Source organism: Crinia signifera, chromosome 5 (genome assembly GCF_055691185.1).
Source record: "Crinia signifera chromosome 5, ASM5569118v1, whole genome shotgun sequence".
Classification (NCBI taxonomy): Eukaryota; Metazoa; Chordata; class Amphibia; order Anura; family Myobatrachidae; genus Crinia; species Crinia signifera.
This window is the reverse complement of record NC_139221.1, coordinates 154014870-154042179: the sequence shown is the minus strand read 5'-3', so window position 1 is coordinate 154042179 and position 27310 is coordinate 154014870.

Below are 27310 nucleotides of genomic sequence, written 5' to 3'. Positions count from 1 at the left end.
TGAATACATTGGAAATAGGGGTACTATAAAACAAAGAATTTCTACATCCTAATTAACAATATCAAATAGATCTAGTCCAGGGCCATAAAGGTTATTTATTAAGCAAAATAAAACCAAACCAAACTGATTATGTTGTCCACAAAATTACATTTTTATTTAATAAATAAAAATAAAAAAAGTGGACAAAAAAGTAATGTTAAATAGCATGGAGCATGACTAATGGCACAAGCATGTTAAAATCATTGGGAAAATGTCCTTGGAAGACAAATGAATTTTCAGCAGAATAATTAACTTAATTAACAAATTTGCATGCATATTCATCAGGCTATTGAAGTCTTTCCAGCACAGCTTGATGAGCATTGGTGTAATAATTGTCTCATTTACATTCTGCAGTCTACTACAATTTAGGGCACGGAAAAAAAGGAATGAAGAAAAGGCACCCCATCTCCTTGACTTTTCTTCAGGACCCTGTTTAAAAATTGCCATTCCTTTCTGCTGCAAGTCTGTGCTACATTTTCACTATACCTTTTATCCTGTGCTTCTGACTCCCAGCATGCTCCTTTTTTTTGTTTGGCCCAGACTTTCTGCTTTGCCTCTGCTTGCTCTCCTGGGTAAAACTTGGCACCAGTTCTGACTTCAAATCTCTAGGGCCCTCAGACTGCATCATGTAAAAATTGCCATTTTCCTCTATCTCTGCAGGGCAATCTTTAAAGGCAGCAAGGTGTGACGCCCCAGACTGGCAGCTTGGCAAGAAAACAGCCCGTAGATACCAACGCTCTGGAATCTGGAGTGCTTACTTTGACAGCCAGTCAGCGTTTGAAACAAAAGAAATGAAACAATTAAATTTATTTATATATTCTACAGACATATATGCACCAGACCAGCAGAAATAAAAAAGTAATTACTACTCAATTGATGGTGTGCACTAAGGAAAGCAGAAAAACATATATATATATATATATATATATAGAAAGCGTACACACAGCAGTATTCAGTCTCTTCTGATTAAACTTTTCACCTCGCAGAAGACATTTAAATTAAGAGAGCTGCTCGCAGCAAAAAGGATTGTTGTTGGGTTGTTTGCGGTAGAGGTGATTAGGTTTAGTTTCCCCTGCATGAGCTTTGAGCTAGCGATGAGGTGAAGTATTTAGGGGGTTTGCTGTACATTACTATAGAACACAAAAACACACGCCGTATGCAAAGGTGATATTTAGCAGTAGGCACTTCATTCATTAAATATGTATTAAATAAAAACAACAGACAAAATGAGCATATGTTCAATTTGTGCTGTGTTTCAATTCTGTTTTTTTTTTTCTCCGTAATGAAGGTTATAGGAAGCAGAAAATAAGTGATTACACAATAACATGATATGTTTAAGTGACTTTGTTAATAGAAAAAAGTTAGTCTTACAATAGATTTAGTTTGCATAAAGATATATTAATTCCCCGCTCTTAGGTCCTTATTCTGGTTCACTCGCAAAGGCAAATTCCTTCTCAAATGGACAAAACCATGTGCACTGCAGGGTGGGAAGATGAATCATGTGCAGAAACAGTTTCATTTGGGTGAGTTATTTTGTTTCTGTGCAGGGTAAATACTGGCTGCTTTATTTTTACACTGCAATATAGATCTCACTTTGAAGTAAAACCCCACTCAAATCTAATTCTCTCTTCACATGTTACATCTGCCCCCCCCCCCTGCAATGCACATAGTTTTGTCTATTTGAGAAGGAATTTGCCTTTGCGAGTGAACCAGAATAAGGGCCTTAAACTGTTTAATTGCTATATAATTCATTCTTCAATGGACCACAAACAACTCCATTTCTCCATCTAGGTCTAATAAAGAAAACTTTCTTGACTCACGATACCCAATAGTATCAGCATTTATTTTCTCACCACCTTATGATAAAAGTTTTTAATGATACAATAATTATATAAGTTACATGGTGGTGTAGAGTTAGGCCTCTGAGTGTACACATTCTATGATTGCCAGCCACTAGCACTGGTTTTAGCCATCACTTTTACCATAAATGATTTGATTTGGGACTGGACCACCCACAGGAGGCATCCTGCAAAAGCATTGCCACTTTAATAGCAGTGGCCTAAGGTTGCTCTAGTTGTTGGCAAAACACCCCTTTTATTTCAGTTTCACATATATTCTAATTTTACTGGATATCTAAGAACAAACAGGGCAATTTGGTAACCTTGGCAAATGTCCTCTACTATCTTTTCAGTGTTATCTCCCTTTCTATTCATTTAATCTCCTTATACCATGTTAGGAAAAGTTAAAATGGTACTTCATACTACTGTGACTGACAGGTAGGACTTCCAATAGGAAGTAACTGCCAGTCACAGTGAAGCCAATGCAGTAACAAACAGCATCTGGCTTCACTGACACTGACAGCGGGTGATTGATCCATCACTGAAGTCAACACATTTTGAAAATAGTGCTACAATTCATTTATTCCAGAGAACTCATTTGCCCGCTGCTTGAATAGGTCAGAAGAGGGGTCAGAAAAGTAGAGGGGTCAGTAAAGAAATGGATGTGCACCCGTATATACATTATGCTTGTATTCACACTGAGCATGCTCCGGAAATAAGAGCACACGTTTATGGGCGATATACAGTAGCGAACATTTTTGTTGTATTTGCGCTTAATGCTAAAGCCGTGGATACGGGCTGTAAAAGGCATTCCCATGTAGGCAAAGATCATTGAGGACGTGTCGACAGAACTGCAGGCTATGCGAAGCTAGATGTTTCAGGCATAGTGTTTACATGTATAAATTGGTATACATTGTCGTATAGGGTAGGTACCAGTGCCCACTAGAGGTGATGGGGAGTATCAGACTACAGTAGGTCACATTGCCAGATGCATAAAGCACTGCATGTCAGTGACCATGAGGCGTATTTACTAAGATGGGAGTCTATTGAAGATGGGATGTTTCTACAGGCAACCAATCAGAATCTACTTATTTTTTAAGCAGCTTCTAGAAGATAATAGATAGAATCTGATTGGTTGCCCGTAGAAACATCCCATCTTCAACAGAATTCCCATTTTAGTAAATAAACCCCTCAGTTGCATTCCAACTGTGCACCAGTCTGAAACTCTCCATCTGTTCATCTAAGCTAGCACTTACTAATCCTTTGTATCATAATTATTTAGACTATGCTACCAACATTATTGGTACAAAACAGAAAACAGTGAAATTGTTATTGAGTGATTGTAATGCATTGCAAAGTCAGTTTTTACTGAACACCAACTCACTGCAGGATACTGGTGCTGCTCACAGGTGAGTTCTTCTGAAATGATTTAATGATACTAGATTAAATGTGCAACCAATTACTGGAGATAACACCCATTGCTATATTTTATAATGGCATATGGTGGTCTTATTTACACCTGTTTGAATCTACAATGAAAAAACGTGACCCAAAGAAATCCAAGTCACAATTCCAATTAAATGGCATATGAGAGTCACAATAGCACTTTGTTTTACAGTATGTAAACTGTTCTATAGGTTAAATGATTTCAACAAATTAATTAAGAAGTTAGATATTACTATCCAACTTCATCACAGGCCTAATTACTACCACATTGCAACCTTTTTATTACAAAAAATGTAAATTTTGCTTGTTTAATGGAGTAATTTGATAATGAGAGAGTGTCTGATCCTTGACAGGTTAAAATGATTCTTGCCTAATTTCTCATTGACTAGCATGGTTTCATCAGAAGTGAGAGATGCAAGACAAATGCATCCCTGCTAATCATTAGGTTAGTCTCACATTTGCAAAACATATATAAATAAAGCTAATGGGTGTGGTATAACACACCAAAAGTCGGGATTCCGACAGTCATTAGCCCGACATCGGAATCCCGACTACGGGGACTCAGACAGGGGGGGGGGGGGGCGCAACAAAGCCCCTTGAGGTCTTGCTGCGCTTGCCATGCTGCTGACACAATGGCTCATTACACTCGCCACCTATCTTATTCTCCCTCTAAAGGGGTCTTGGACCCCCACGAGGGAGAATAGCCGCTGCCCATCTGTCAGGATTTTAGCAGTTTGTATTCCGACTTTGGTGTAATGACTGCCGGAGTCCCAAATGCCGGTCAGTCAGCTAACACAGCATCTATAGATATAAGAGACTAACTACTCCTCACCTCTATGAGGTGGAGTACTGCCACTGACCACTAGAGGCCACTTGATGGATCAAATGACTCTTTGTGTGCTAAAAGATGTCATAATAGAAAGTGAAAGCATTTTTTGCAGGGACCCTGGTCCCTGCAAAGGACCAGTGTCCCTGCACTTGGAGGGAGTGAAGAAAGAGATTGGAGATAAGAGCAGATAGGGACTGGGGGTGGGGTGGAGAATTTGTGGGCTAATAAAACACAGCTCAATGTAAAAGAAAATACTTTCACAGCTCAAAGTGAAATTACATTGCAGAAGATGTCATTTTGATGGGCTTTTAGCTAGTATTACAATAAAAACATCATGCCTACAGTCATAGATCATACCTCCCGCCATGACCCTCTCCAATGTTCCCTTTGCTGGACTTCCCCTTTTTATTTATTAACACACACATATTCCGCAGCGCTTTACAGGGGATATTTGAACACTCACATCAGTCCCTGCCCCAGTGAAGCTTACAATCTATATTCCCTACCACATGTACACGCACACCCAGACATTCTAGGGTTAATTTGTTGGGAGCCAATTAGCCTAACAGTATATTTTTGGATTGTGGGAGGAAACCGGAGTACCAGGAGGAAAGTCACGCAAGTACCGGGGAGAATATACAATCTCTGCACAGTTAGAGCCATGGTGGGAATCGAACCCATGACCTCAGTGCTGTGAGGCAGTAATGCTAACCATTACACTATCTGTGCTTCCCCTTAATTTATGACTGCTATCATTTGTGTTTAAACACCTTTTTTATCAATTGACCTGTTTAAAACAGGTGATGGCAATCCAGTGGTGCACGCAGGGGGGTTTATGAGTACCCAAAAAGCCCCCAAGGAGTCTAAGGGCCTTAGACTGAAAGCTGAGGGTACCCTCTTTCCATGGGTACAAGAATTATAAAAATCGGCCCTTGGGAACCGGAGATATCTGACTTCAAAGCAGTGTTCCCCATCCAAGCCTGTTGATTGTTCTTCCCAGTCAGATATTTCAGGTTCTGTCTGACATAGAGTTTTTGTGAGGGTATATCCCAAAAGCTAGGACTCTCCCCCTTTGATGGATACCAGTAGCTTGTCTCTACTCTTCTTAGAACCAGAGATATCAGCCTTTCAGCAGCTGGTTACTGCTCCAGCTCCACACACCTGGTATGTAGTTTTAAATTCTCATTGGCAGATTTCTCTTCTTCTTGAAATCTGATCCCATAGTCTCCAGTAGCATTTGGTAGGTGGGGATCCGGTATGTAATCCCGGCGGTCGGGATCCCGGCGTTCAGAATCCCGACGCCGGAATCCCGACAGCCGAAATGCCGACAAGGGGGGGACGTGGATCGCCCCCCCTTGCGGGCTCGCCACGCAGCGGGCCCGGTGCCTCGCTACGCTCGGCACGCTATTTTATTCTCCCTCCAGGGGTGTCGTGGACACCCCAGGAGGGAGAAAGTGTCGGCATTTCGGCGGTCGGGATTCCGGCGTCGGGATTCTGAACGCCGGGATCCCGACCGCCGGGATCTTAACTGCATCCCGGTAGGTGGGATTCTCTAGTTTTTAATTCCATTAAAATCTAAAAAATCTATTTCCGGAAACTGGAGATATCTGCAGTCAAGCAAGCTGTCCTCCCACCAGAAAATTATGAATAATAAGCTCACTCCACTATACACCCCTCCTCTGCGTATTAAACATCCACTACCACCCTGGAAGTTATGTATCAGGGCCCCTTCATTCAGCCCAATGCCCCCTTCTCCCACCCCATCTCCCACCATCTGTGCAGTAAAGGGGTAATTAGTGGAAATTACTGATCCAGGCCCTACATGCTGAGTGGTTGATCTAATACCCCCTACCACCTGCGGGATATCAAAGCGTCCCCAACCCCTAACGCTGGAGGAACGGTAGGGGCCACAATACATTGATATGCCCAGGGGTCTACCTACACTGCTTTTGACGCCCCTGTATGTATGTATGTATGTATGTATGTATGTGTATATATATATACACAATAATATTATTATTATTTATATACATTTGGTCTATCTATAATACTTTAACTGACCCGGTATATACTGGGTCACCTAAGTGTCCATCTCCGTGCTTTGCTCCGCCCCTCTGGAAACCCCCTTCTGAAAAACCTGCGTTTGCCACTGCAATCATAATTTAAGGGGAAAGTCCAGAAACAGAGCATTGTGTCCCTCCTGGAATTCATCATTTTCTGAGGTATGAAATATGGTGGAGGTAGTGTGATGATGTGGGGATGCGTTGCTGCTTCAAGATGTGGAAAACATGAATTCTGCGGTCTTCCCAAAAAATTGGGTGTGTGGGAGTGTTTTTGGACCTTATTCTGGTCCACACACTCGCATTCAAATTCCATGTGCATGCGCCGGGTGCGTACGGCCATGGTGAACAGAGTGTTGGCCGGGCACAAGCACCCGAGACTGCAGGCGGGTGATGGATGGCTGTGGGCCCGGGATTTGAAAAATGACACGCAGCACTGCAAATGAAGCAGCGTTGCGTGTGAAACAGAATAACCCCCAATGTCTGGTCATGTGAAGCTCAAGTGCAGTTGGGTGATGCAGCAGGACAACAATCTAAGCAACAATCCACTTCTGATTGACTCAAAAATAACAACAAATGTTTTGGGGCGTCCTAGATAGTACTTGACTTGAATCCAATTGAGATGCTAAGGCAGGACTTTAAGTGCTCCAATGAAGCTGGATTTAATAAATTCTGCAAAGGGTAGAGGGACAAAATTCCCCTGCAACAATGTGATAAACTGTGAATCTCTAGTTGTGTGAAGTGTTTGGTAGCAATTGTTCCTGCTTAATTTGGAAGAACCAGCTAATTGGTTGTTCACAATGATGACATAGGTGTTGTAAAATGTTTTTACCTTTGATAAATAAAATGATCATTTAAATTGTTTACTCAATTGTCTTATATTATATTTTGTTTAAATAGATGAACGTGCAATATGCAAACATAGTAGAAATCAGGAAGGAGGCAAAAAAAACATTTTCTCTGTATCATCATCCTGAAAATTGCATGACTAAAGTTGGGTACACACTAGAGTGACAGGAATTTGTTCCGACATCAGAACAAATCCGCACCAGCCGGGATTGCTGGCACACTGGCCTTATGTTAATGAAGGACAGAATGATCATTGTTCAGTCCTTCATTAGCATGCATTAGGTCGCTAGTGATGTCCCTAGGTTTGACGCGCAGCATAGTAAACCTAGCAACATCGCATGCACCACGGAGCATATATATTTCCAGTACACACTGAGCGATATAGGCAATATCAGTTAGCCTGACTGAATTGCATATTACTCCGTGTGTACCCAGCCTAAAGCTGGTGATAGGGGCTGAAATCGCTGGGAATATGGTCACTGGCGACCATATTGCCAGTGATGGGAGTGTGCCCCGGCGATAAATCGCTGGGTGCGCGCTCCCGTTTTCAGCCCTGTTCTAATCGCTGGTCGCAGGAGCTTGCTCCTGCGACCAGCTGATTACCTCTGGGGCTCCCCCGGCAGAGGTTCCTTCTCATCAGCGACCATCTCTGGTCGTTGATGAAAAGGAGACACTGAGCAATATATTGCTCAGCAATATCTTGCTGAGCAATATATCTCCCCCGTGTGTACGGGGCATAAGAGTTCATCATAAAGGTATTCCCTCTGTGTTTCATCAAAGATACATCGGCTTTGCACACCTGTGTTCCTATATCTATATTAAGCAGGGATGGGGAACCGTCGGCCCTTCAGCTGTTGTTGAACTACAGTTGGGGTTTTGAAAGGGAGGTGGACTTTAAGTCCCTTCAATCTTTGTATAATGGCAAGATTGCACTACTGTATGTGCCATATAAGTTCCATAATGATATCTGTAAACATGAGGACACCCAAATATGGAAGAGGAGTGTCTTTATTTAGGACAAAGTGATTTACCCTGCTCCAGTGCACTAACCTGGCTACCTAATTTCTATAAAAACTCTCATCGTCATTTCTAATTAACTACACAGCTGCTATGTCATCATCAAACTTCACAAACTTTACTTAATCAGTGACCAACTTGCAGTTGTGGGTAAACAAAGCATATAAAAATGGACTGTTTAGTGACACTTCCTTTGACTTAAAACATCCCAAATTTACCACATGCTCCCTATTCGACAGAAAGTCAGAGGTCCAATTGTACTTATACCCATTTAGATGAAATAACTTGGATATAAAAAAAAAATAAAATGGCACAACAGAATTAAAAGCAGAACTAAAATCTACAAATAAGATCCTCACAGATGATTTCCTCAACTCTAAAGCCCCGTACACACGGGGGAGATATGCTAGCAATATATTGCTCTGTGTCTCCTGTTCATCATGAAAAAGAAACTGCCGGGGGAGCCCGGCAGTGGAAATCAGCTGGTCGTTCCTCCGACCAGCGATCACTACAGGGGTAAAAACGTGAGCGTGCACCCGGCGATATATCGCCGGTGCATACTCCCATCGCGGGCAATATGGTCGCTCAGCGACTATATTGCCCGCGATATTACACAAAATAGCCCCCGTGTGTACGCACCTTAAATGTGTCAGTGGAGTGATTCTCATTATATGCAATCTGATAAGAATTGATTTCAACCGGGAAGAGACCCTAAATCAGTCCCATAACTAAATGCTCAAAGCATTATTTGTTAAAGAAAGAAAAGATTGTCATGGGTGTGGCGCACCTGACGAAAGTATGGACCAATTAAAATATAACATTTATTCTTTATATTTCTAAAAACTAGCGACATATAAAACCAAAAGACATATAAGGGTAAAGGACAAGGTAAGTATATTAAAAAGGATATGAATCTTAATGACCTTAATGTCAGTATGTCCCTAAAATTGATTTTAATAAAATTGGATCAATGCGTCTTATCATGTGTTTCACAATGTGTATCCAAACATATGTACCTGGGCAGATAAACAGGTTTAATCAGTAGCTATAACTCTATCTTTATTTCTAAATATCACTCTCGTGGTGTTTACTGTTAATCACTGCTTGTCTTCCTTTGGGCAGGGTGGGCAGTACTGCCAACATCAATAGCCCCCCATCTAGGTTATCCTCAATAAGCATGTTCCAGTTAGTAAACTCCAAAATATATTGGAGCCTCTTCATGGCTCCTTCTGGCCAAATAGGGATAGATACGTTTCTTAATGGTCCTATTTTCCTTAGCCAGCATTTTATAAACCGGGATTAAAGACAAAGATGGGTGATGAGAATTACCAATGTGAGGGCATGTCACAGTCTCATGTGCATTTTTTAAATTTGTATAAAACTGAATCAAGATATGTTCACTCCAATCATAATTATTGTTGACACTTCTCTAGGTATTTAAAAAGGTCTATATTTGATTGTCCTGAATTCAATGTCCACATAAAAGGTTTGAATGAGAGTCATATCAGAGCAGCACATATTGTTCACATACCACATATTGTCCGCCTCTGCTTTTGCTTGAATCTAATGTCCTGTCCTCACGGAATAGAGTCCTGACCTCAAGTACCACTGTGGAGTAGGGAATAGTGTCATTTCGCCAGACTGGATTATCAACTGTATCCCGCTAATTACCGACCGTATATTGCATACAGCCATCCGCTTAGTAAATTAGGAATACGAATGTGCCATGAATGCGAATACAAATTGAGGTATTTTCAGCATAGTTAATGGTGGAAATACGAATACGCATAAAGTAGGCGTATGTTTTATAAGAATATGCCTATTTTATGCGTAATTTCTCCCATTGCCTTAATCCACACGCAATTATAGTTTTGAAAAAAAAAAAAATATTCCGAACATAATATATATATATATATATATATATATATATATATATATATATATATATATATATATATATATATATATATATATATATATCCCGGGATAGAGCCACATGTGGGTTCTAACCTAAAACTTAAATCTACGTATTACCCTCTGGAATCGAGAGGGCCGTTTATTGACCTGTTCTCCGAATCGGTTCGGAAGGACTTTGATAAAATCAATCCAACTGACAATAAAAAATATAATTTAACGTTTAAAGAGTCACAGGCTTTGAAAGCACTTAAATCGGACACATCTATAGTGATAAAAAGTGCCGATAAGGGGGGCGGGGTTGTTATAATGGACCGGTGCCATTATGTGAATGAAGCATATAAATTACTATCACATGAAAGTTCATATATTAAGCTATCTCTTGTCAACCTGGAAGCCCTCCTCAAAAAAGGGCTTACTGAGAAAGTGATAAATATGGATGAATATAGATACTTGAATAATGCCTCCCCGAACCTGGCCACATTTTACCACCTCCCCAAGGTGCATAAAAGCATCAGTGCATCGCCAGGTCGACCGATTGTCGCTGGCATTGGGTCGCTCACAGCCAGGGTGTCTGAATATGTAGATATTATGATAAAAAAATATGTACCGAACATCGCTACATATATCAAAGACTCCACCCACTTGCTCCAGATCTTGGATCTAATTGAATGGGAACCTGAGTACTCGTTTGCCTCAATAGATGTACAGGCCCTATATACATGCATCCCGCACATGAAAGGCATAAAAGTGGTTAGGGACTGTTTATCTAGGGATCCTATGGTATCAACAGCACAAAGCGACTTTATATGTGATTGTTTATTATTTGTTTTAAAGTATAATAACTTTGAGTTCCTCAATGAGTGGTTCCTACAAGTGTGTGGGACCGCGATGGGGATGATATGCGCCCCGAGTGTAGCAAATATTTATATGGATATGTGGGAAACTGATGTACTGCATGAGGATTTAAGACGCAATATTGTATTCATAAAGAGATATATTGATGATATTATAATTATCTGGCGGGGTGACAAGGAAGCTTTTGATAAGTTTATTGAGGTAATAAATATCAATACTTATAATTTAAAATTCACCTCAAACTTTCATAGCAACAAAATTGAATTTTTAGATATTGTGTTGAATGCAGATGGTACCTCTGGTCATAAGAAAATTATAACATCTACCTTCTTTAAACCAGTAGACGCAAATAGTTATTTGGACTATTCAAGCTGTCATTACAATACTTGGAAAGACAACATCCCCTTCTCCCAGTTCCTTAGATTGAGAAGGAACTGTTCCGATACCTCGGTTTTCAAACAACAGGCATGTGTGTATACACAGCGCTTTAAAGAGAGAGGGTACCCTATGGGGATTGTACAAGGCTCACTTAATAGAGCGAGAAATCTAGATAGGCAAAAGTTGCTATATCCAGATGAAACGTCACCCACCCGTCATTCGCCATCCAAAAAATCATCTGATGCCCTTTTTATAACACAATATATTTCCCATGAAAAGGAGATCAAGAAAATATTCCATAAACATTGGAACGTTTTAAAATTGGACCCTATTCTGGCTGAGCATATTTCTGATACCCCAAAAGTAGTTTTTAGAAAAGCAAGAATCCTGAAATCATTGGTATCCAAGAGTCAACTGGAGGCCATTGATGAAAGACCATCCAGTTATACTTTCTTGTCAGTAAAGGGCAGTTTTCCCTGCAATTCCTGTAAAGTGTGCAGATACATGAGAAAAGGACCCAACATTGATGGGACGGATTTTAAAGTGTTAAATTTTATCAATTGTAACTCTACACATGTAATATATTTGGTTACTTGTGGTTGTGGCATTAATTACATTGGAAAAACCATAAGATGCTTGAAAGTGCGAATTCTTGAACATTTGCGTAATATTAAGCACGGGGTGACAAATCATAGTCTACCCCGTCATTTTAAGGAAAAGCATGACTGTGACCCCAGCAGTTTCTCCTTTAAAGGAATTGAACTTGTCGCCAAACATAAGAGAGGCGGAGATCACGATAAATTTTTGCTTAAACGTGAAACAATGTGGATATTAAAAATGAACACATTGGCACCCGCAATGAAGGCTATGAAATTACACCATTCATAAATTAAATGATAGTACTTTTCAAGCTATTCTTATGTGACCACTTTTATCCTCATGTGTAGTGTAAATAATTATGTACATGTTCTTATTAATTGTATAGATTAATGCCTCATTGAAATAGATAGGCATCACGGGTTATTGTGCGACGTGCTATATTAATTAATTCTTTATTGTAAAAATTCTTTATTGTATTTATGCTGTTTTTTCGAAAAATGTTGTGATATAAGTGTATATTTATTTGTTGTGTATCTATTATTGTATAGATTTTATATACTATACTCCAGGACAGACTTCTGTTAACATGGAATATCATATGTGCCAACTATATAATTGTATTATTCTGCTAAACGGGCAACGCTGCTCTCCGAGCACATTGTACGGTCTTTAATTACAACATAGGAGCTCCAGGGATATACACGCCCTCTGGTTCTACACCTATCGTGCGGTTGGTCAGCATGTGACTGACAGCTCTTCCACCATAAAACACCGGGGCTTAGACGTAGAGACCATGCCCTCTGACGAAGTCCTAGTGACGAAACTCGTCAGGTCGTGGCCTACGTCTCCCACCGGTGTTTGATCTCACTGCTGGCTTGCTTTCGCCTTCAGGCTCCCTTCGTCCCCGGCCTCCTCGCTGACCTGCACGGCAAACCAACCTGGCGGACCATCTGAGGGTGTTTGGGCAGACATCGTTCCTGTGTTTGCCACTGCAATCATAATTTAAGGGGAAAGTCCAGAAACAGAGCATTGTGTCCCTCCTGGAATTCATCATTTTCTGAGGTATGAAATATGGTGGAGGTAGTGTGATGATGTGGGGATGCGTTGCTGCTTCAAGATGTGGAAAACATAATTTTCTGCGGTCTTCCCAAAAAATTGGGTGTGTGGGAGTGTTTTTGGACCTTATTCTGGTCCACACACTCGCATTCAAATTCCATGTGCATGCGCCGGGTGCGTACGGCCATGGTGAACAGAGTGTTGGCCGGGCACAAGCACCCGAGACTGCAGGCGGGTGATGGATGGCTGTGGGCCCGGGATTTGAAAAATGACACGCAGCACTGCAAATGAAGCAGCGTTGCGTGTGAAACAGAATAACCCCCAATGTCTGGTCATGTGAAGCTCAAGTGCAGTTGGGTGATGCAGCAGGACAACAATCTAAGCAACAATCCACTTCTGATTGACTCAAAAATAACAACAAATGTTTTGGGGCGTCCTAGATAGTACTTGACTTGAATCCAATTGAGATGCTAAGGCAGGACTTTAAGTGCTCCAATGAAGCTGGATTTAATAAATTCTGCAAAGGGTAGAGGGACAAAATTCCCCTGCAGCAATGTGATAAACTGTGAATCTCTAGTTGTGTGAAGTGTTTGGTAGCAATTGTTCCTGCTTAATTTGGAAGAACCAGCTAATTGGTTGTTCACAATGATGACATAGGTGTTGTAAAATGTTTTTACCTTTGATAAATAAAATGATCATTTAAATTGTTTACTCAATTGTCTTATATTATATTTTGTTTAAATAGATGAACGTGCAATATGCAAACATAGTAGAAATCAGGAAGGAGGCAAAAAAAACATTTTCTCTGTATCATCATCCTGAAAATTGCATGACTAAAGTTGGGTACACACTAGAGTGACAGGAATTTGTTCCGACATCAGAACAAATCCGCACCAGCCGGGATTGCTGGCACACTGGCCTTATGTTAATGAAGGACAGAATGATCATTGTTCAGTCCTTCATTAGCATGCATTAGGTCGCTAGTGATGTCCCTAGGTTTGACGCGCAGCATAGTAAACCTAGCAACATCGCATGCACCACGGAGCATATATATTTCCAGTACACACTGAGCGATATAGGCAATATCAGTTAGCCTGACTGAATTGCATATTACTCCGTGTGTACCCAGCCTAAAGCTGGTGATAGGGGCTGAAATCGCTGGGAATATGGTCACTGGCGACCATATTGCCAGTGATGGGAGTGTGCCCCGGCGATAAATCGCTGGGTGCGCGCTCCCGTTTTCAGCCCTGTTCTAATCGCTGGTCGCAGGAGCTTGCTCCTGCGACCAGCTGATTACCTCTGGGGCTCCCCCGGCAGAGGTTCCTTCTCATCAGCGACCATCTCTGGTCGTTGATGAAAAAGGAGACACTGAGCAATATATTGCTCAGCAATATCTTGCTGAGCAATATATCTCCCCCGTGTGTACGGGGCATAAGAGTTCATCATAAAGGTATTCCCTCTGTGTTTCATCAAAGATACATCGGCTTTGCACACCTGTGTTCCTATATCTATATTAAGCAGGGATGGGGAACCGTCGGCCCTTCAGCTGTTGTTGAACTACAGTTGGGGTTTTGAAAGGGAGGTGGACTTTAAGTCCCTTCAATCTTTGTATAATGGCAAGATTGCACTACTGTATGTGCCATATAAGTTCCATAATGATATCTGTAAACATGAGGACACCCAAATATGGAAGAGGAGTGTCTTTATTTAGGACAAAGTGATTTACCCTGCTCCAGTGCACTAACCTGGCTACCTAATTTCTATAAAAACTCTCATCGTCATTTCTAATTAACTACACAGCTGCTATGTCATCATCAAACTTCACAAACTTTACTTAATCAGTGACCAACTTGCAGTTGTGGGTAAACAAAGCATATAAAAATGGACTGTTTAGTGACACTTCCTTTGACTTAAAACATCCCAAATTTACCACATGCTCCCTATTCGACAGAAAGTCAGAGGTCCAATTGTACTTATACCCATTTAGATGAAATAACTTGGATATAAAAAAAAAAAAAAATGGCACAACAGAATTAAAAGCAGAACTAAAATCTACAAATAAGATCCTCACAGATGATTTCCTCAACTCTAAAGCCCCGTACACACGGGGGAGATATGCTAGCAATATATTGCTCTGTGTCTCCTGTTCATCATGAAAAAGAAACTGCCGGGGGAGCCCGGCAGTGGAAATCAGCTGGTCGTTCCTCCGACCAGCGATCACTACAGGGGTAAAAACGTGAGCGTGCACCCGGCGATATATCGCCGGTGCATACTCCCATCGCGGGCAATATGGTCGCTCAGCGACTATATTGCCCGCGATATTACACAAAATAGCCCCCGTGTGTACGCACCTTAAATGTGTCAGTGGAGTGATTCTCATTATATGCAATCTAATAAGAATTGATTTCAACCGGGAAGAGACCCTAAATCAGTCCCATAACTAAATGCTCAAAGCATTATTTGTTAAAGAAAGAAAAGATTGTCATGGGTGTGGCGCACCTGACGAAAGTATGGACCAATTAAAATATAACATTTATTCTTTATATTTCTAAAAACTAGCGACATATAAAACCAAAAGACATATAAGGGTAAAGGACAAGGTAAGTATATTAAAAAGGATATGAATCTTAATGACCTTAATGTCAGTATGTCCCTAAAATTGATTTTAATAAAATTGGATCAATGCGTCTTATCATGTGTTTCACAATGTGTATCCAAACATATGTACCTGGGCAGATAAACAGGTTTAATCAGTAGCTATAACTCTATCTTTATTTCTAAATATCACTCTCGTGGTGTTTACTGTTAATCACTGCTTGTCTTCCTTTGGGCAGGGTGGGCAGTACTGCCAACATCAATAGCCCCCCATCTAGGTTATCCTCAATAAGCATGTTCCAGTTAGTAAACTCCAAAATATATTGGAGCCTCTTCATGGCTCCTTCTGGCCAAATAGGGATAGATACGTTTCTTAATGGTCCTATTTTCCTTAGCCAGCATTTTATAAACCGGGATTAAAGACAAAGATGGGTGATGAGAATTACCAATGTGAGGGCATGTCACAGTCTCATGTGCATTTTTTAAATTTGTATAAAACTGAATCAAGATATGTTCACTCCAATCATAATTATTGTTGACACTTCTCTAGGTATTTAAAAAGGTCTATATTTGATTGTCCTGAATTCAATGTCCACATAAAAGGTTTGAATGAGAGTCATATCAGAGCAGCACATATTGTTCACATACCACATATTGTCCGCCTCTGCTTTTGCTTGAATCTAATGTCCTGTCCTCACGGAATAGAGTCCTGACCTCAAGTACCACTGTGGAGTAGGGAATAGTGTCATTTCGCCAGACTGGATTATCAACTGTATCCCGCTAATTACCGACCGTATATTGCATACAGCCATCCGCTTAGTAAATTAGGAATACGAATGTGCCATGAATGCGAATACAAATTGAGGTATTTTCAGCATAGTTAATGGTGGAAATACGAATACGCATAAAGTAGGCGTATGTTTTATAAGAATATGCCTATTTTATGCGTAATTTCTCCCATTGCCTTAATCCACACGCAATTATAGTTTTGAAAAAAAAAAAAAAATATTCCGAACATAATATATATATATATATATATATATATATATATATATATATATATATATATCCCGGGATAGAGCCACATGTGGGTTCTAACCTAAAACTTAAATCTACGTATTACCCTCTGGAATCGAGAGGGCCGTTTATTGACCTGTTCTCCGAATCGGTTCGGAAGGACTTTGATAAAATCAATCCAACTGACAATAAAAAATATAATTTAACGTTTAAAGAGTCACAGGCTTTGAAAGCACTTAAATCGGACACATCTATAGTGATAAAAAGTGCCGATAAGGGGGGCGGGGTTGTTATAATGGACCGGTGCCATTATGTGAATGAAGCATATAAATTACTATCAGATGAAAGTTCATATATTAAGCTATCTCTTGTCAACCTGGAAGCCCTCCTCAAAAAAGGGCTTACTGAGAAAGTGATAAATATGGATGAATATAGATACTTGAATAATGCCTCCCCGAACCTGGCCACATTTTACCACCTCCCCAAGGTGCATAAAAGCATCAGTGCATCGCCAGGTCGACCGATTGTCGCTGGCATTGGGTCGCTCACAGCCAGGGTGTCTGAATATGTAGATATTATGATAAAAAAATATGTACCGAACATCGCTACATATATCAAAGACTCCACCCACTTGCTCCAGATCTTGGATCTAATTGAATGGGAACCTGAGTACTCGTTTGCCTCAATAGATGTACAGGCCCTATATACATGCATCCCGCACATGAAAGGCATAAAAGTGGTTAGGGACTGTTTATCTAGGGATCCTATGGTATCAACAGCACAAAGCGACTTTATATGTGATTGTTTATTATTTGTTTTAAAGTATAATAACTTTGAGTTCCTCAATGAGTGGTTCCTACAAGTGTGTGGGACCGCGATGGGGATGATATGCGCCCCGAGTGTAGCAAATATTTATATGGATATGTGGGAAACTGATGTACTGCATGAGGATTTAAGACGCAATATTGTATTCATAAAGAGATATATTGATGATATTATAATTATCTGGCGGGGTGACAAGGAAGCTTTTGATAAGTTTATTGAGGTAATAAATATCAATACTTATAATTTAAAATTCACCTCAAACTTTCATAGCAACAAAATTGAATTTTTAGATATTGTGTTGAATGCAGATGGTACCTCTGGTCATAAGAAAATTATAACATCTACCTTCTTTAAACCAGTAGACGCAAATAGTTATTTGGACTATTCAAGCTGTCATTACAATACTTGGAAAGACAACATCCCCTTCTCCCAGTTCCTTAGATTGAGAAGGAACTGTTCCGATACCTCGGTTTTCAAACAACAGGCATGTGTGTATACACAGCGCTTTAAAGAGAGAGGGTACCCTATGGGGATTGTACAAGGCTCACTTAATAGAGCGAGAAATCTAGATAGGCAAAAGTTGCTATATCCAGATGAAACGTCACCCACCCGTCATTCGCCATCCAAAAAATCATCTGATGCCCTTTTTATAACACAATATATTTCCCATGAAAAGGAGATCAAGAAAATATTCCATAAACATTGGAACGTTTTAAAATTGGACCCTATTCTGGCTGAGCATATTTCTGATACCCCAAAAGTAGTTTTTAGAAAAGCAAGAATCCTGAAATCATTGGTATCCAAGAGTCAACTGGAGGCCATTGATGAAAGACCATCCAGTTATACTTTCTTGTCAGTAAAGGGCAGTTTTCCCTGCAATTCCTGTAAAGTGTGCAGATACATGAGAAAAGGACCCAACATTGATGGGACGGATTTTAAAGTGTTAAATTTTATCAATTGTAACTCTACACATGTAATATATTTGGTTACTTGTGGTTGTGGCATTAATTACATTGGAAAAACCATAAGATGCTTGAAAGTGCGAATTCTTGAACATTTGCGTAATATTAAGCACGGGGTGACAAATCATAGTCTACCCCGTCATTTTAAGGAAAAGCATGACTGTGACCCCAGCAGTTTCTCCTTTAAAGGAATTGAACTTGTCGCCAAACATAAGAGAGGCGGAGATCACGATAAATTTTTGCTTAAACGTGAAACAATGTGGATATTAAAAATGAACACATTGGCACCCGCAATGAAGGCTATGAAATTACACCATTCATAAATTAAATGATAGTACTTTTCAAGCTATTCTTATGTGACCACTTTTATCCTCATGTGTAGTGTAAATAATTATGTACATGTTCTTATTAATTGTATAGATTAATGCCTCATTGAAATAGATAGGCATCACGGGTTATTGTGCGACGTGCTATATTAATTAATTCTTTATTGTAAAAATTCTTTATTGTATTTATGCTGTTTTTTTCGAAAAATGTTGTGATATAAGTGTATATTTATTTGTTGTGTATCTATTATTGTATAGATTTTATATACTATACTCCAGGACAGACTTCTGTTAACATGGAATATCATATGTGCCAACTATATAATTGTATTATTCTGCTAAACGGGCAACGCTGCTCTCCGAGCACATTGTACGGTCTTTAATTACAACATAGGAGCTCCAGGGATATACACGCCCTCTGGTTCTACACCTATCGTGCGGTTGGTCAGCATGTGACTGACAGCTCTTCCACCATAAAACACCGGGGCTTAGACGTAGAGACCATGCCCTCTGACGAAGTCCTAGTGACGAAACTCGTCAGGTCGTGGCCTACGTCTCCCACCGGTGTTTGATCTCACTGCTGGCTTGCTTTCGCCTTCAGGCTCCCTTCGTCCCCGGCCTCCTCGCTGACCTGCACGGCAAACCAACCTGGCGGACCATCTGAGGGTGTTTGGGCAGACATCGTTCCTGTGACGTGAGCAGCTTTGCCTTTGGCTTATTTGTCATACCTTGTGGTACCCAGTCCACAGCGTTTATTCATTGGGTACGAGGCTACTTTGATATGTAGAAAAAGAAGAAAGGTGGAGCGCTAAGGATTGGATCAATATGGTTTTAAAAAGTATATAAGTAATTTTATTTGCTTATTGCACAATAATATGTGGATTCAAAACCACTTAATAGGTATAAAATATTCTACACAGTAATAATACATATAGACATATTTTAACAAAATACAAAAAATTTTAGAAATAAAAAGGTTGTAAAGGTATATATAATAAAAGAATTGGGGTTATACTTATGGCATGGATTCCCGTGATAATGTCCTTGTTTGGAGGTGCTTGTAACGGCTGGATTTTTTAGCGTCCTAAGGCTGAGTTATTGTGGGGTCAATAAACCCTGCCGGATGGAAGAGCGCTGGAGGGAGATGGTAAACCCGATATATATTATGGGTGTCCTCAACGATGTAATATGCGCCTTTGTAATCCTTATTGTGCAGGTGGTGGTGTCCCAAGTTTGAAATAGAATAGAATTTGTGCTCAGTGAACGATCCAGGTGTAGATCAAGCTGATGCTCCAAGATAGGGTATCCATATATTATCCATAAATCTAACTCTCTGTGCACAAGTAACATCTACCCCACCTGCAGTGCACATGGTTTTGTCCATCTAAGAAGAATTTGCCAGGAGTGAACCAGAATAACCCCCTATGTGCTTGTGAGCATGCAAGTGTGCGTGTAGTTTGTGGCCACCTTCATCCATGGGCCAGGCGCATACCAACAAAATCCGGACCTGGCAACCTGTCTGGGAACCCCTTCCCAGAGGTGCATTGTGGGTCCAGCCCAGCGTGAGTCGCATCATGACATCACGCGGCATCGCGGACCCACCTGCACTCAGTTGTCTGTGTGAACGTTCTTACAGACGGTGCATGCGCAGTTGCAATTTGTGGACGCCGTGGAGCTGAGTTAGGGAGGTAAGGTAGAGCGGCAAAGTAGTTACTTGTACCTACTGAAGTTTTAATTATGTGGCGCTAATTTCTATTTTTAACCCCTTCATGACAGAGCCAGTTTGTGCCTTCATGACAGAGCCCTTTTTTTCAAATCTGACATGTCTCACTTAAGTGGGGATAACTTTTTTTTGCTTTTACTTATCCCAGTGATTTTGAGATTGTTTTCTCGTGACACATTGTACTTCAAGTTAGTGGTAAATTTGGGTCGATACAGTCTGTGTTTTTTTGTGAAAAATACCAAAATATCGTGAAAAAATGGAAAATTTAGCAATATGCAAAATGTCACATTTTCTGCTTGTGAGACAAATAATCATACCACTCAAAATAGTTAATAACTAACAAAGACCATATGTCTACTTTATGTTGCAATTATTATTTCAACCTCCTTTTCATTTTTTTGGACACTAGGAGGCTTCAAATATGACTAGCAAATTCTCAAATTTTCAAGAAAATTTCAAACACTGATTTTTTTAGGGACCAGTTCAGTTCTGATGTGACTTTGAGGGACTTGTATGTGAGACACCCCCATAAATGATGCCATTTCAAAAACTGCACCCCTCACAGTATTCAAAACAGCATTTTGGAAGTTTGTTAACCCTTTAGGTGTTTCACAGGAATTAAAACAAAGTGTAGGTGAAATTTCAAAATTTCATTTTTTTTCGGATTTTCAATTTTAATACATTTTTCTAAGGAACACAGTAGATTTTACTAGAGAAATGTGACTAAAAATTGATTCCCCCAATTCTTTGGTTTTCATAAATATCCTATATGTGGCCCTAGTGTGCACGGTGACCAAACCACAGGCTTCATAATAGAAGGAGCACCTACTTGATTTTGGAGACTCCTTTTTATGAGATTATTATTTAGGCACCATGTAGGTTTCTAGGCACCATAAGATGCTAAAAGTTAGGAACCCCCCCACAAGTGACCCCATTTTGCAAACTACACCCCTCAGGGAATTCATCTAGGGGTATAGTGTACATTTCAAACCCCCAGGGGTTTCACCAATTGTGGTACAACTGGGCAGTGAAAATGAAAAAAAAATAATTTTTCATTTTCACAGCTCAGTTGTATCAAAATTGGTGAAACCCCGGGGGGTTTGAAATGTACTCTATACCCCTAGATGAATTCCCTGAGGGGTGTAGTTTGCAAAATGGGGTCACTTGTGGGGGGGTTCCACTGTATGGGTGTTTCGGGGGTCATTCAACCAGAATCTGTGCTGCAAAATCCAAAAATCACTCCTTCCCTTCTGAGTCCTGCCATGCACCCAACTGGTATTTTTTGGTCACATGTGAGGCATTGCCGTACCCGGGAGAAATTGGGGCACAGATTTTGGGGTGCTTTGTCTCCTTCATTCCTTGTGAAAATGAAAAATTTTGAGCCAGATCTGCATTTTTGTGTAAAAAAATTTAATTTTTTACACAAAAATGCAGTTCTGGCTCAAAATTTTTAATTTTCACAAGGAATGAAGGAGACAAAGCACCCCAAAATCTGTGCCCCAATTTCTCCCGGGTACGGCAATGCCTCACATGTGACCAAAAAATACCAGTTGGGTGCATGGCAGGACTCAGAAGGGAAGGAGTGATTTTTGGTGGTGGAATGAATGGCGGGTGCTATGTCGCATTAGCAAGACCCCCGAAGCACCAATACAGTGGAACCCCCCCACAAGTGACCCCATTTTGGTCACCAGCTTTGGGAGGGGGGCTGGCGCTGCGGCTGGCGGGGGGGTGGGAGGGGTGCTGGCGCTGCGGCAGCCGGGTGGGAGGGAGGGGGGCTGCCGGGTGGGAGGGGGGGGGGGCTGGCGATCGTTGGTGATCGGTGCGGTATACGCACACACACACACACACACACACACACACACATATATATATATATATATATATATGTGTGTATATATATATATATATATATATATATATATATATACATATATATACATATATATACACACACATATATATATATATATATATATGTGTGTGTGTGTGTATATATATATATATATATATATATATATATATATATATACACATTTGCACATTATTTTTTATTTTATTTTATTTTTAACTTTTCCAGCAGCAGCATGATGCTGCTGCTGCTGCTGCTGCTGCGGGGGGGAGGGGGGAGGAGGGGAGCGCAGCGTGCGCTTCGGACGTAGCGGTGGAGCCGGGGGAGCTGCTGCTGCTGCCGGGTGAGTGCCCGGCGGGTGGGAGGGGGGTGCTGCCGCTCGGTGGTGATCGGTGCTGCACCGATCACCACCGTTTTCTGTGTTACCGAGCGGCTTAGCCGCCGGTAACACAGGAAACGCTGTGATTGACTGTTCAGATTTGAACAGCCAATCACAGCGATCGCCGACCGGGGGGGGCACCCCTGCCCCCCCTGGGCGGCGAGGGGGGATGTCTGCTGTCAGGGACAGCAGACATCTCTTAACTGTCACCGCGTCTATAGACGCAGTGACAGTTAGAAGCCATGACGTACATGTACGTCAAATGTCGGGAAGTACTTCCCGACCATGACGTACATGTACGTCAAATGTCGGGAAGGGGTTAAATGTGTCTAAACGCTGGTATTTTTTATTGCAATGCAGTGGTTTCTGAAGCATACTGTATGTGTCCATTGAAAGTATAGAAAAACGGTCATGGCCACGCCACCTTTACCCATGGCCACGCCCCTTTTCTGAGGTTGTACCGATTTTTACTCTTCAAATGTTGAAGGGTATGGTAGGAGCTTATAATATAGGGTGACATTCTATGGGATGAGATAAATGCGCATTGTTTTATCTCGCACCACATCGCCGCTCTTCGCACTTTTATAATTAAATTTTTTGGTAATAATTTGCATATTTAATGGAATGCGATTTGGAGGCTGAAAAGTGCGATGTAGTGCGATTTGCGGCGAAGTGGTGCGATTTTATGACACAAAAAAGTGAAATTTCTTCCGCCGGTCATGTGCGAGTTTTGGACCAACCGAAGTGCGATTTACAAGACTGTCTCCGCATGACTAAGAACCCCCTAACCTATTGGCCCACCTCTGTCCCCTCCATTATGCATCACACCCCTTATATAAAGGGGCACTGGCGCCATTTCACTCTTTGATAGGAAGTAAGGAGCATGGAGAGGAGCAGTGGCAGTGTGAGCAGAGGAAGAGGTGTTGGTGGCAGAGTGAGGAGTGGCAGAGTGAGCAGTGGCAGAGGGAGCAGTGGCAGAGGGAGAAGTGGCAGAGGGAGCAGTGGCAGCAGCCAGCCAAGTGGGAGAGGCAGCAGAGGATTGCTGAGGTCGTCCTCCATTACAGGGAGTGGCAGCAGTGTGGCAGGCAGCATGGCACAGCAAGGCCAGCCCCAGACCAGGCCCTGGCGGACCAGCCCCAGCAGGAGGAGGTGGAGGATACGCTGGCATCCCCATCCTATACCCAGGACCTATTCCGTACCCCAGAGCAGCTGCAGGAGGGCCACATGTCAGAGGTGGAGGAAGATGGAGGTGAGGAGGAGGAAGACACTGGCATGGAGGAGGAGGGGTACATGGCTGGAGTAGAAATGAGGAGGAGGAGGAGGAGGTAGAAGCTGGCCGCACAAAAAGTGGCCGAAAGGTCAGATTCTCATACGAGGAAAATGCTGCGCTTGTCCAGGCTATCATACCCGTGTTTGACCGGTTACTGGGGAAAAGTCACCACAAGACCACTGCACAGCGGAAAAGGGCTATGTGGAAGGACATCACCCAGGCGGTGAACGCTGTAAGTCAGCACAAGCGCCTGGTCAGAAATGTCAAGAAGAGGTTCAAAGATATCAAGAGACAGCTCAAAAGTAAAATGGCCATGGAGTTGGAGGAGGCCACCAAGACTGGCGGAGGAAGCCCCACCACTGTCTGCTACATGTCCTATGAGGTCAAGTTAAAGCGAATCCTACCCCCTGAGGTCCTGCCTGGCATGCACGTCGCAGATACCGATAGGCCGCTGACGCCACCCAGAGCTGGTAAGTGTGACCACATGCAATCTTAAACATACATGGCAATGTTTTCAAACTGTAATATTCACTTGTATTGTTATGCTAAGATAGAGCGAGGGCCGCATAGGTCAGAGGGAATTTAAGATACTGGGAATTTGTGGTCCATAAGCAGTGTAACATCAACAGCAGTGCATAGCCGTGGGTAATAGCAGAGAGCAGTAGGTGGAACCACCAATCAGGGCACAGGGGGGCGTCAGCTCAGAGAGGGGTATATCTGGGATTGCAGCCAGGAAGTGAGGCCTCTTTGAGTCTGGATTCATCTGGAGACAGTCTGGAAGCGAAGCTAAGTATTTTCTCATTACCTTGCAAACATGTCTGGCCGCCCACGCCGCTCAGCTCCCCCACCGCGCTGGCTCGCAGATGCCGCCCGCCCTCTATCCTCCGCAGCGTCGCGGGGAGGGGGGCGGACGCCGGCAGGTCCCCGCTACTCAGCGGGGCCTACGTCCGCAGTCCCCAGCGCAGGTTCTCCAGTGCGCGCGTACATGCTGCCGCCGGGTGCTGACGCGCGCCATGCGCCTGGCTCACCCGGCGGTCGCAGCGGCACAGCGGGCGACGAGTCCCGGCCCCAGGCCGCAAGTCACGCGGCTGACGGAGCGGGCAGCAGCGGCACACGCAGGGCGTCAGACGCCACCCCAGCGGCCGGGTGGGGGACCCCCCCCGCCGCTGGAGGCTCTGAAGCCTCATCACGGTCAGGCAGCCCATACATCCAACGGTTACCTGGTCTGGGCCTAATCGCCACCCAGACGCCAGGTTCCCCCTCAGGTTCCCTCCCAGACAATCTGAGGGCATCCACTCCTGTGGGCAGCCCCATCCAGCGCATCACTGGCGGGCCAGCCGGCAGCCCCACCCCCCTCATGGCAGGCCAGGTCATTTCATTTCCCAGGGGTGGGGGGACCCCCGCCACTGGCAGCAGGGGGACAGCCCCGGGGGTCTTTCCTTTGACGGCCATGGTAATACAGGTGCAACCGGGGGGCGCAGGGAGGGCACAGGCCGCAGCCCATGCCCCTCCTATGGCACCAACATACACACAGCAACAGCCTTGGTACCCCGGCATGGGCCCCGGGGCAGGTTATGGTGGTGGTTTTCAGGGCCCCCATCAGATGCAGCAGGGGGCACCCGCTTCAGGGCCCCACGGGCTCAGCCATGTCCAGCCCCACGCCACCCAGGGACAATTTTCCCAGGCGTGGCCCGGAGCTACCCCAACGGTGGGCGGGGGCCAAGGCTACCAGCCCGCCCCGCCTCAGTTTTCTCAGCAGCCAACCTGGGGCCCCTCCCCGGGTTTCCCATATTTCCCGGGCACAGGTGGTTTGGGGGGCGGGGTTTCAGGCCCCTCCTGGCAGGGGTACCCCCCACAAACAGCTCCACAATGGCCGACCGGCCACCAGCAAGTTTATCAGGGCGCAGGTTACCCCCAAATGCAGCAACAGTACGCGGCGCCCACCCAGCCCCCTGTCTCATCAGCTGGTAGCTTTGCAGGCGGGCAATTTGGGGGATACAGCCAGGCGCAGGCTGCACGTTACGGTCCAGCCAGTAATATTGTACCTTTGTCTCCAGAACATGACGCAAGTGCTGGTCCCGACGCGGTACCCAGAGGGCCATCCCGAAATGCAGTCAACGTGTCTGTCCGAAGAACAGCCCCACCACCTCGACCACCCACCCCAACGGCCTCCACAGGCGGGGAGTCAGCTGGCTCTGCTTCAGGGGATCACCAGGCATTGGGCCTGTCAACGGCGGCTGCCGACACAGAGCCGTCAACATCAGCCGCTGTGGAGCAGGGAGAAACATCTATGGGTGGTGAGCATACTGGTTCTTCTATGTGTGATTCTTCATCTTATCACTCATCTGCCAGTAGTGATGGGTCTGGTTCCCCCAAGCGCCCGCGTAAGCTGGCTAAATTAGTGGCACGCGCGGTTGCAAAGAGGGTCAAGGGCACCAAGCGCCCCAGGAGGGAGACCGCAGCAGCTGAGGCTCCCCCCTCCGGGGACATGGTGCACTGCGCTAACACAGCCGTATCCCGAGGTTTACTCAAGGGGGTCAAGGACAGGATAAAAAGGGGCAAGTTCGTTGACCTGTTCGCACTCACCTTGGACATGAAGAAGGACCTGGACAAAGCCAAGAAGGCCCCAGGCAATGGTGAGCTCGCCTTTAAGAGTTTTCACAATTGGCTGAAGGGGTTCCTGGTGTTTGCCTCGTGTTACCTCAGCACCAGGCCCGAGGAACACATGAATGTCATCCGTTACTTATTCTTAATCAACGAGACATTCATGTCCTACAAGGCTAACGCCTGGCGTGAATATGACGAGAAGTTTCGCCTTAATCACGACGGGTCCAGAGTCATGCCCATGGGGTGCAAACATGTCGAGATATGGTTGGAGGTGATAGGTAAGGGGCAGCCCTCCTCCGAGTCCTCATCAAAGAAGTCCTTTCCAGGGGGGAAACCCGGGGCTAAACCCGGCGGCAAAGGGAAGTGCTTTGCTTTCAATGACGGCAAATGTGAACGGGGCGCAAAATGTCGCTTCCGCCATGAATGCCGTCATTGCGGGGCAGGGCATCCGGGCAAGTCTTGTAGAGCACCCGGTCACCAAGCAGATGCCGGGACTAGCAGTAAGTAAGGCCCCCTCCCCGATAGTGGTACCGGAACTGTTGCGCCGCCTGGCCAGTTATCCTAACAGGGCCGACGCATCGTTCCTGGGCCTTGGTTTTACCCACGGTTTCCACCTCCCTGTCCCTGAGTCAGTGATGGTAGTGTCCCACAAGAACCTCAAGTCGGCGAGGGATTTCCCCGAGGTGGTAAGACTTAAAGTCAGAGCTGAAATTGAGTTGGGCCGCATGGCGGGGCCTTTTCAGACCGAGCCATTACCGGGAATGTGTTTCTCCCCTTTGGGGGTGGTCCCCAAGAAAACACCCGGCAAATACAGGCTAATTCAGCATTTGTCTTACCCCCACGGGGCATCCATCAACGACGCCATCCCCGAAA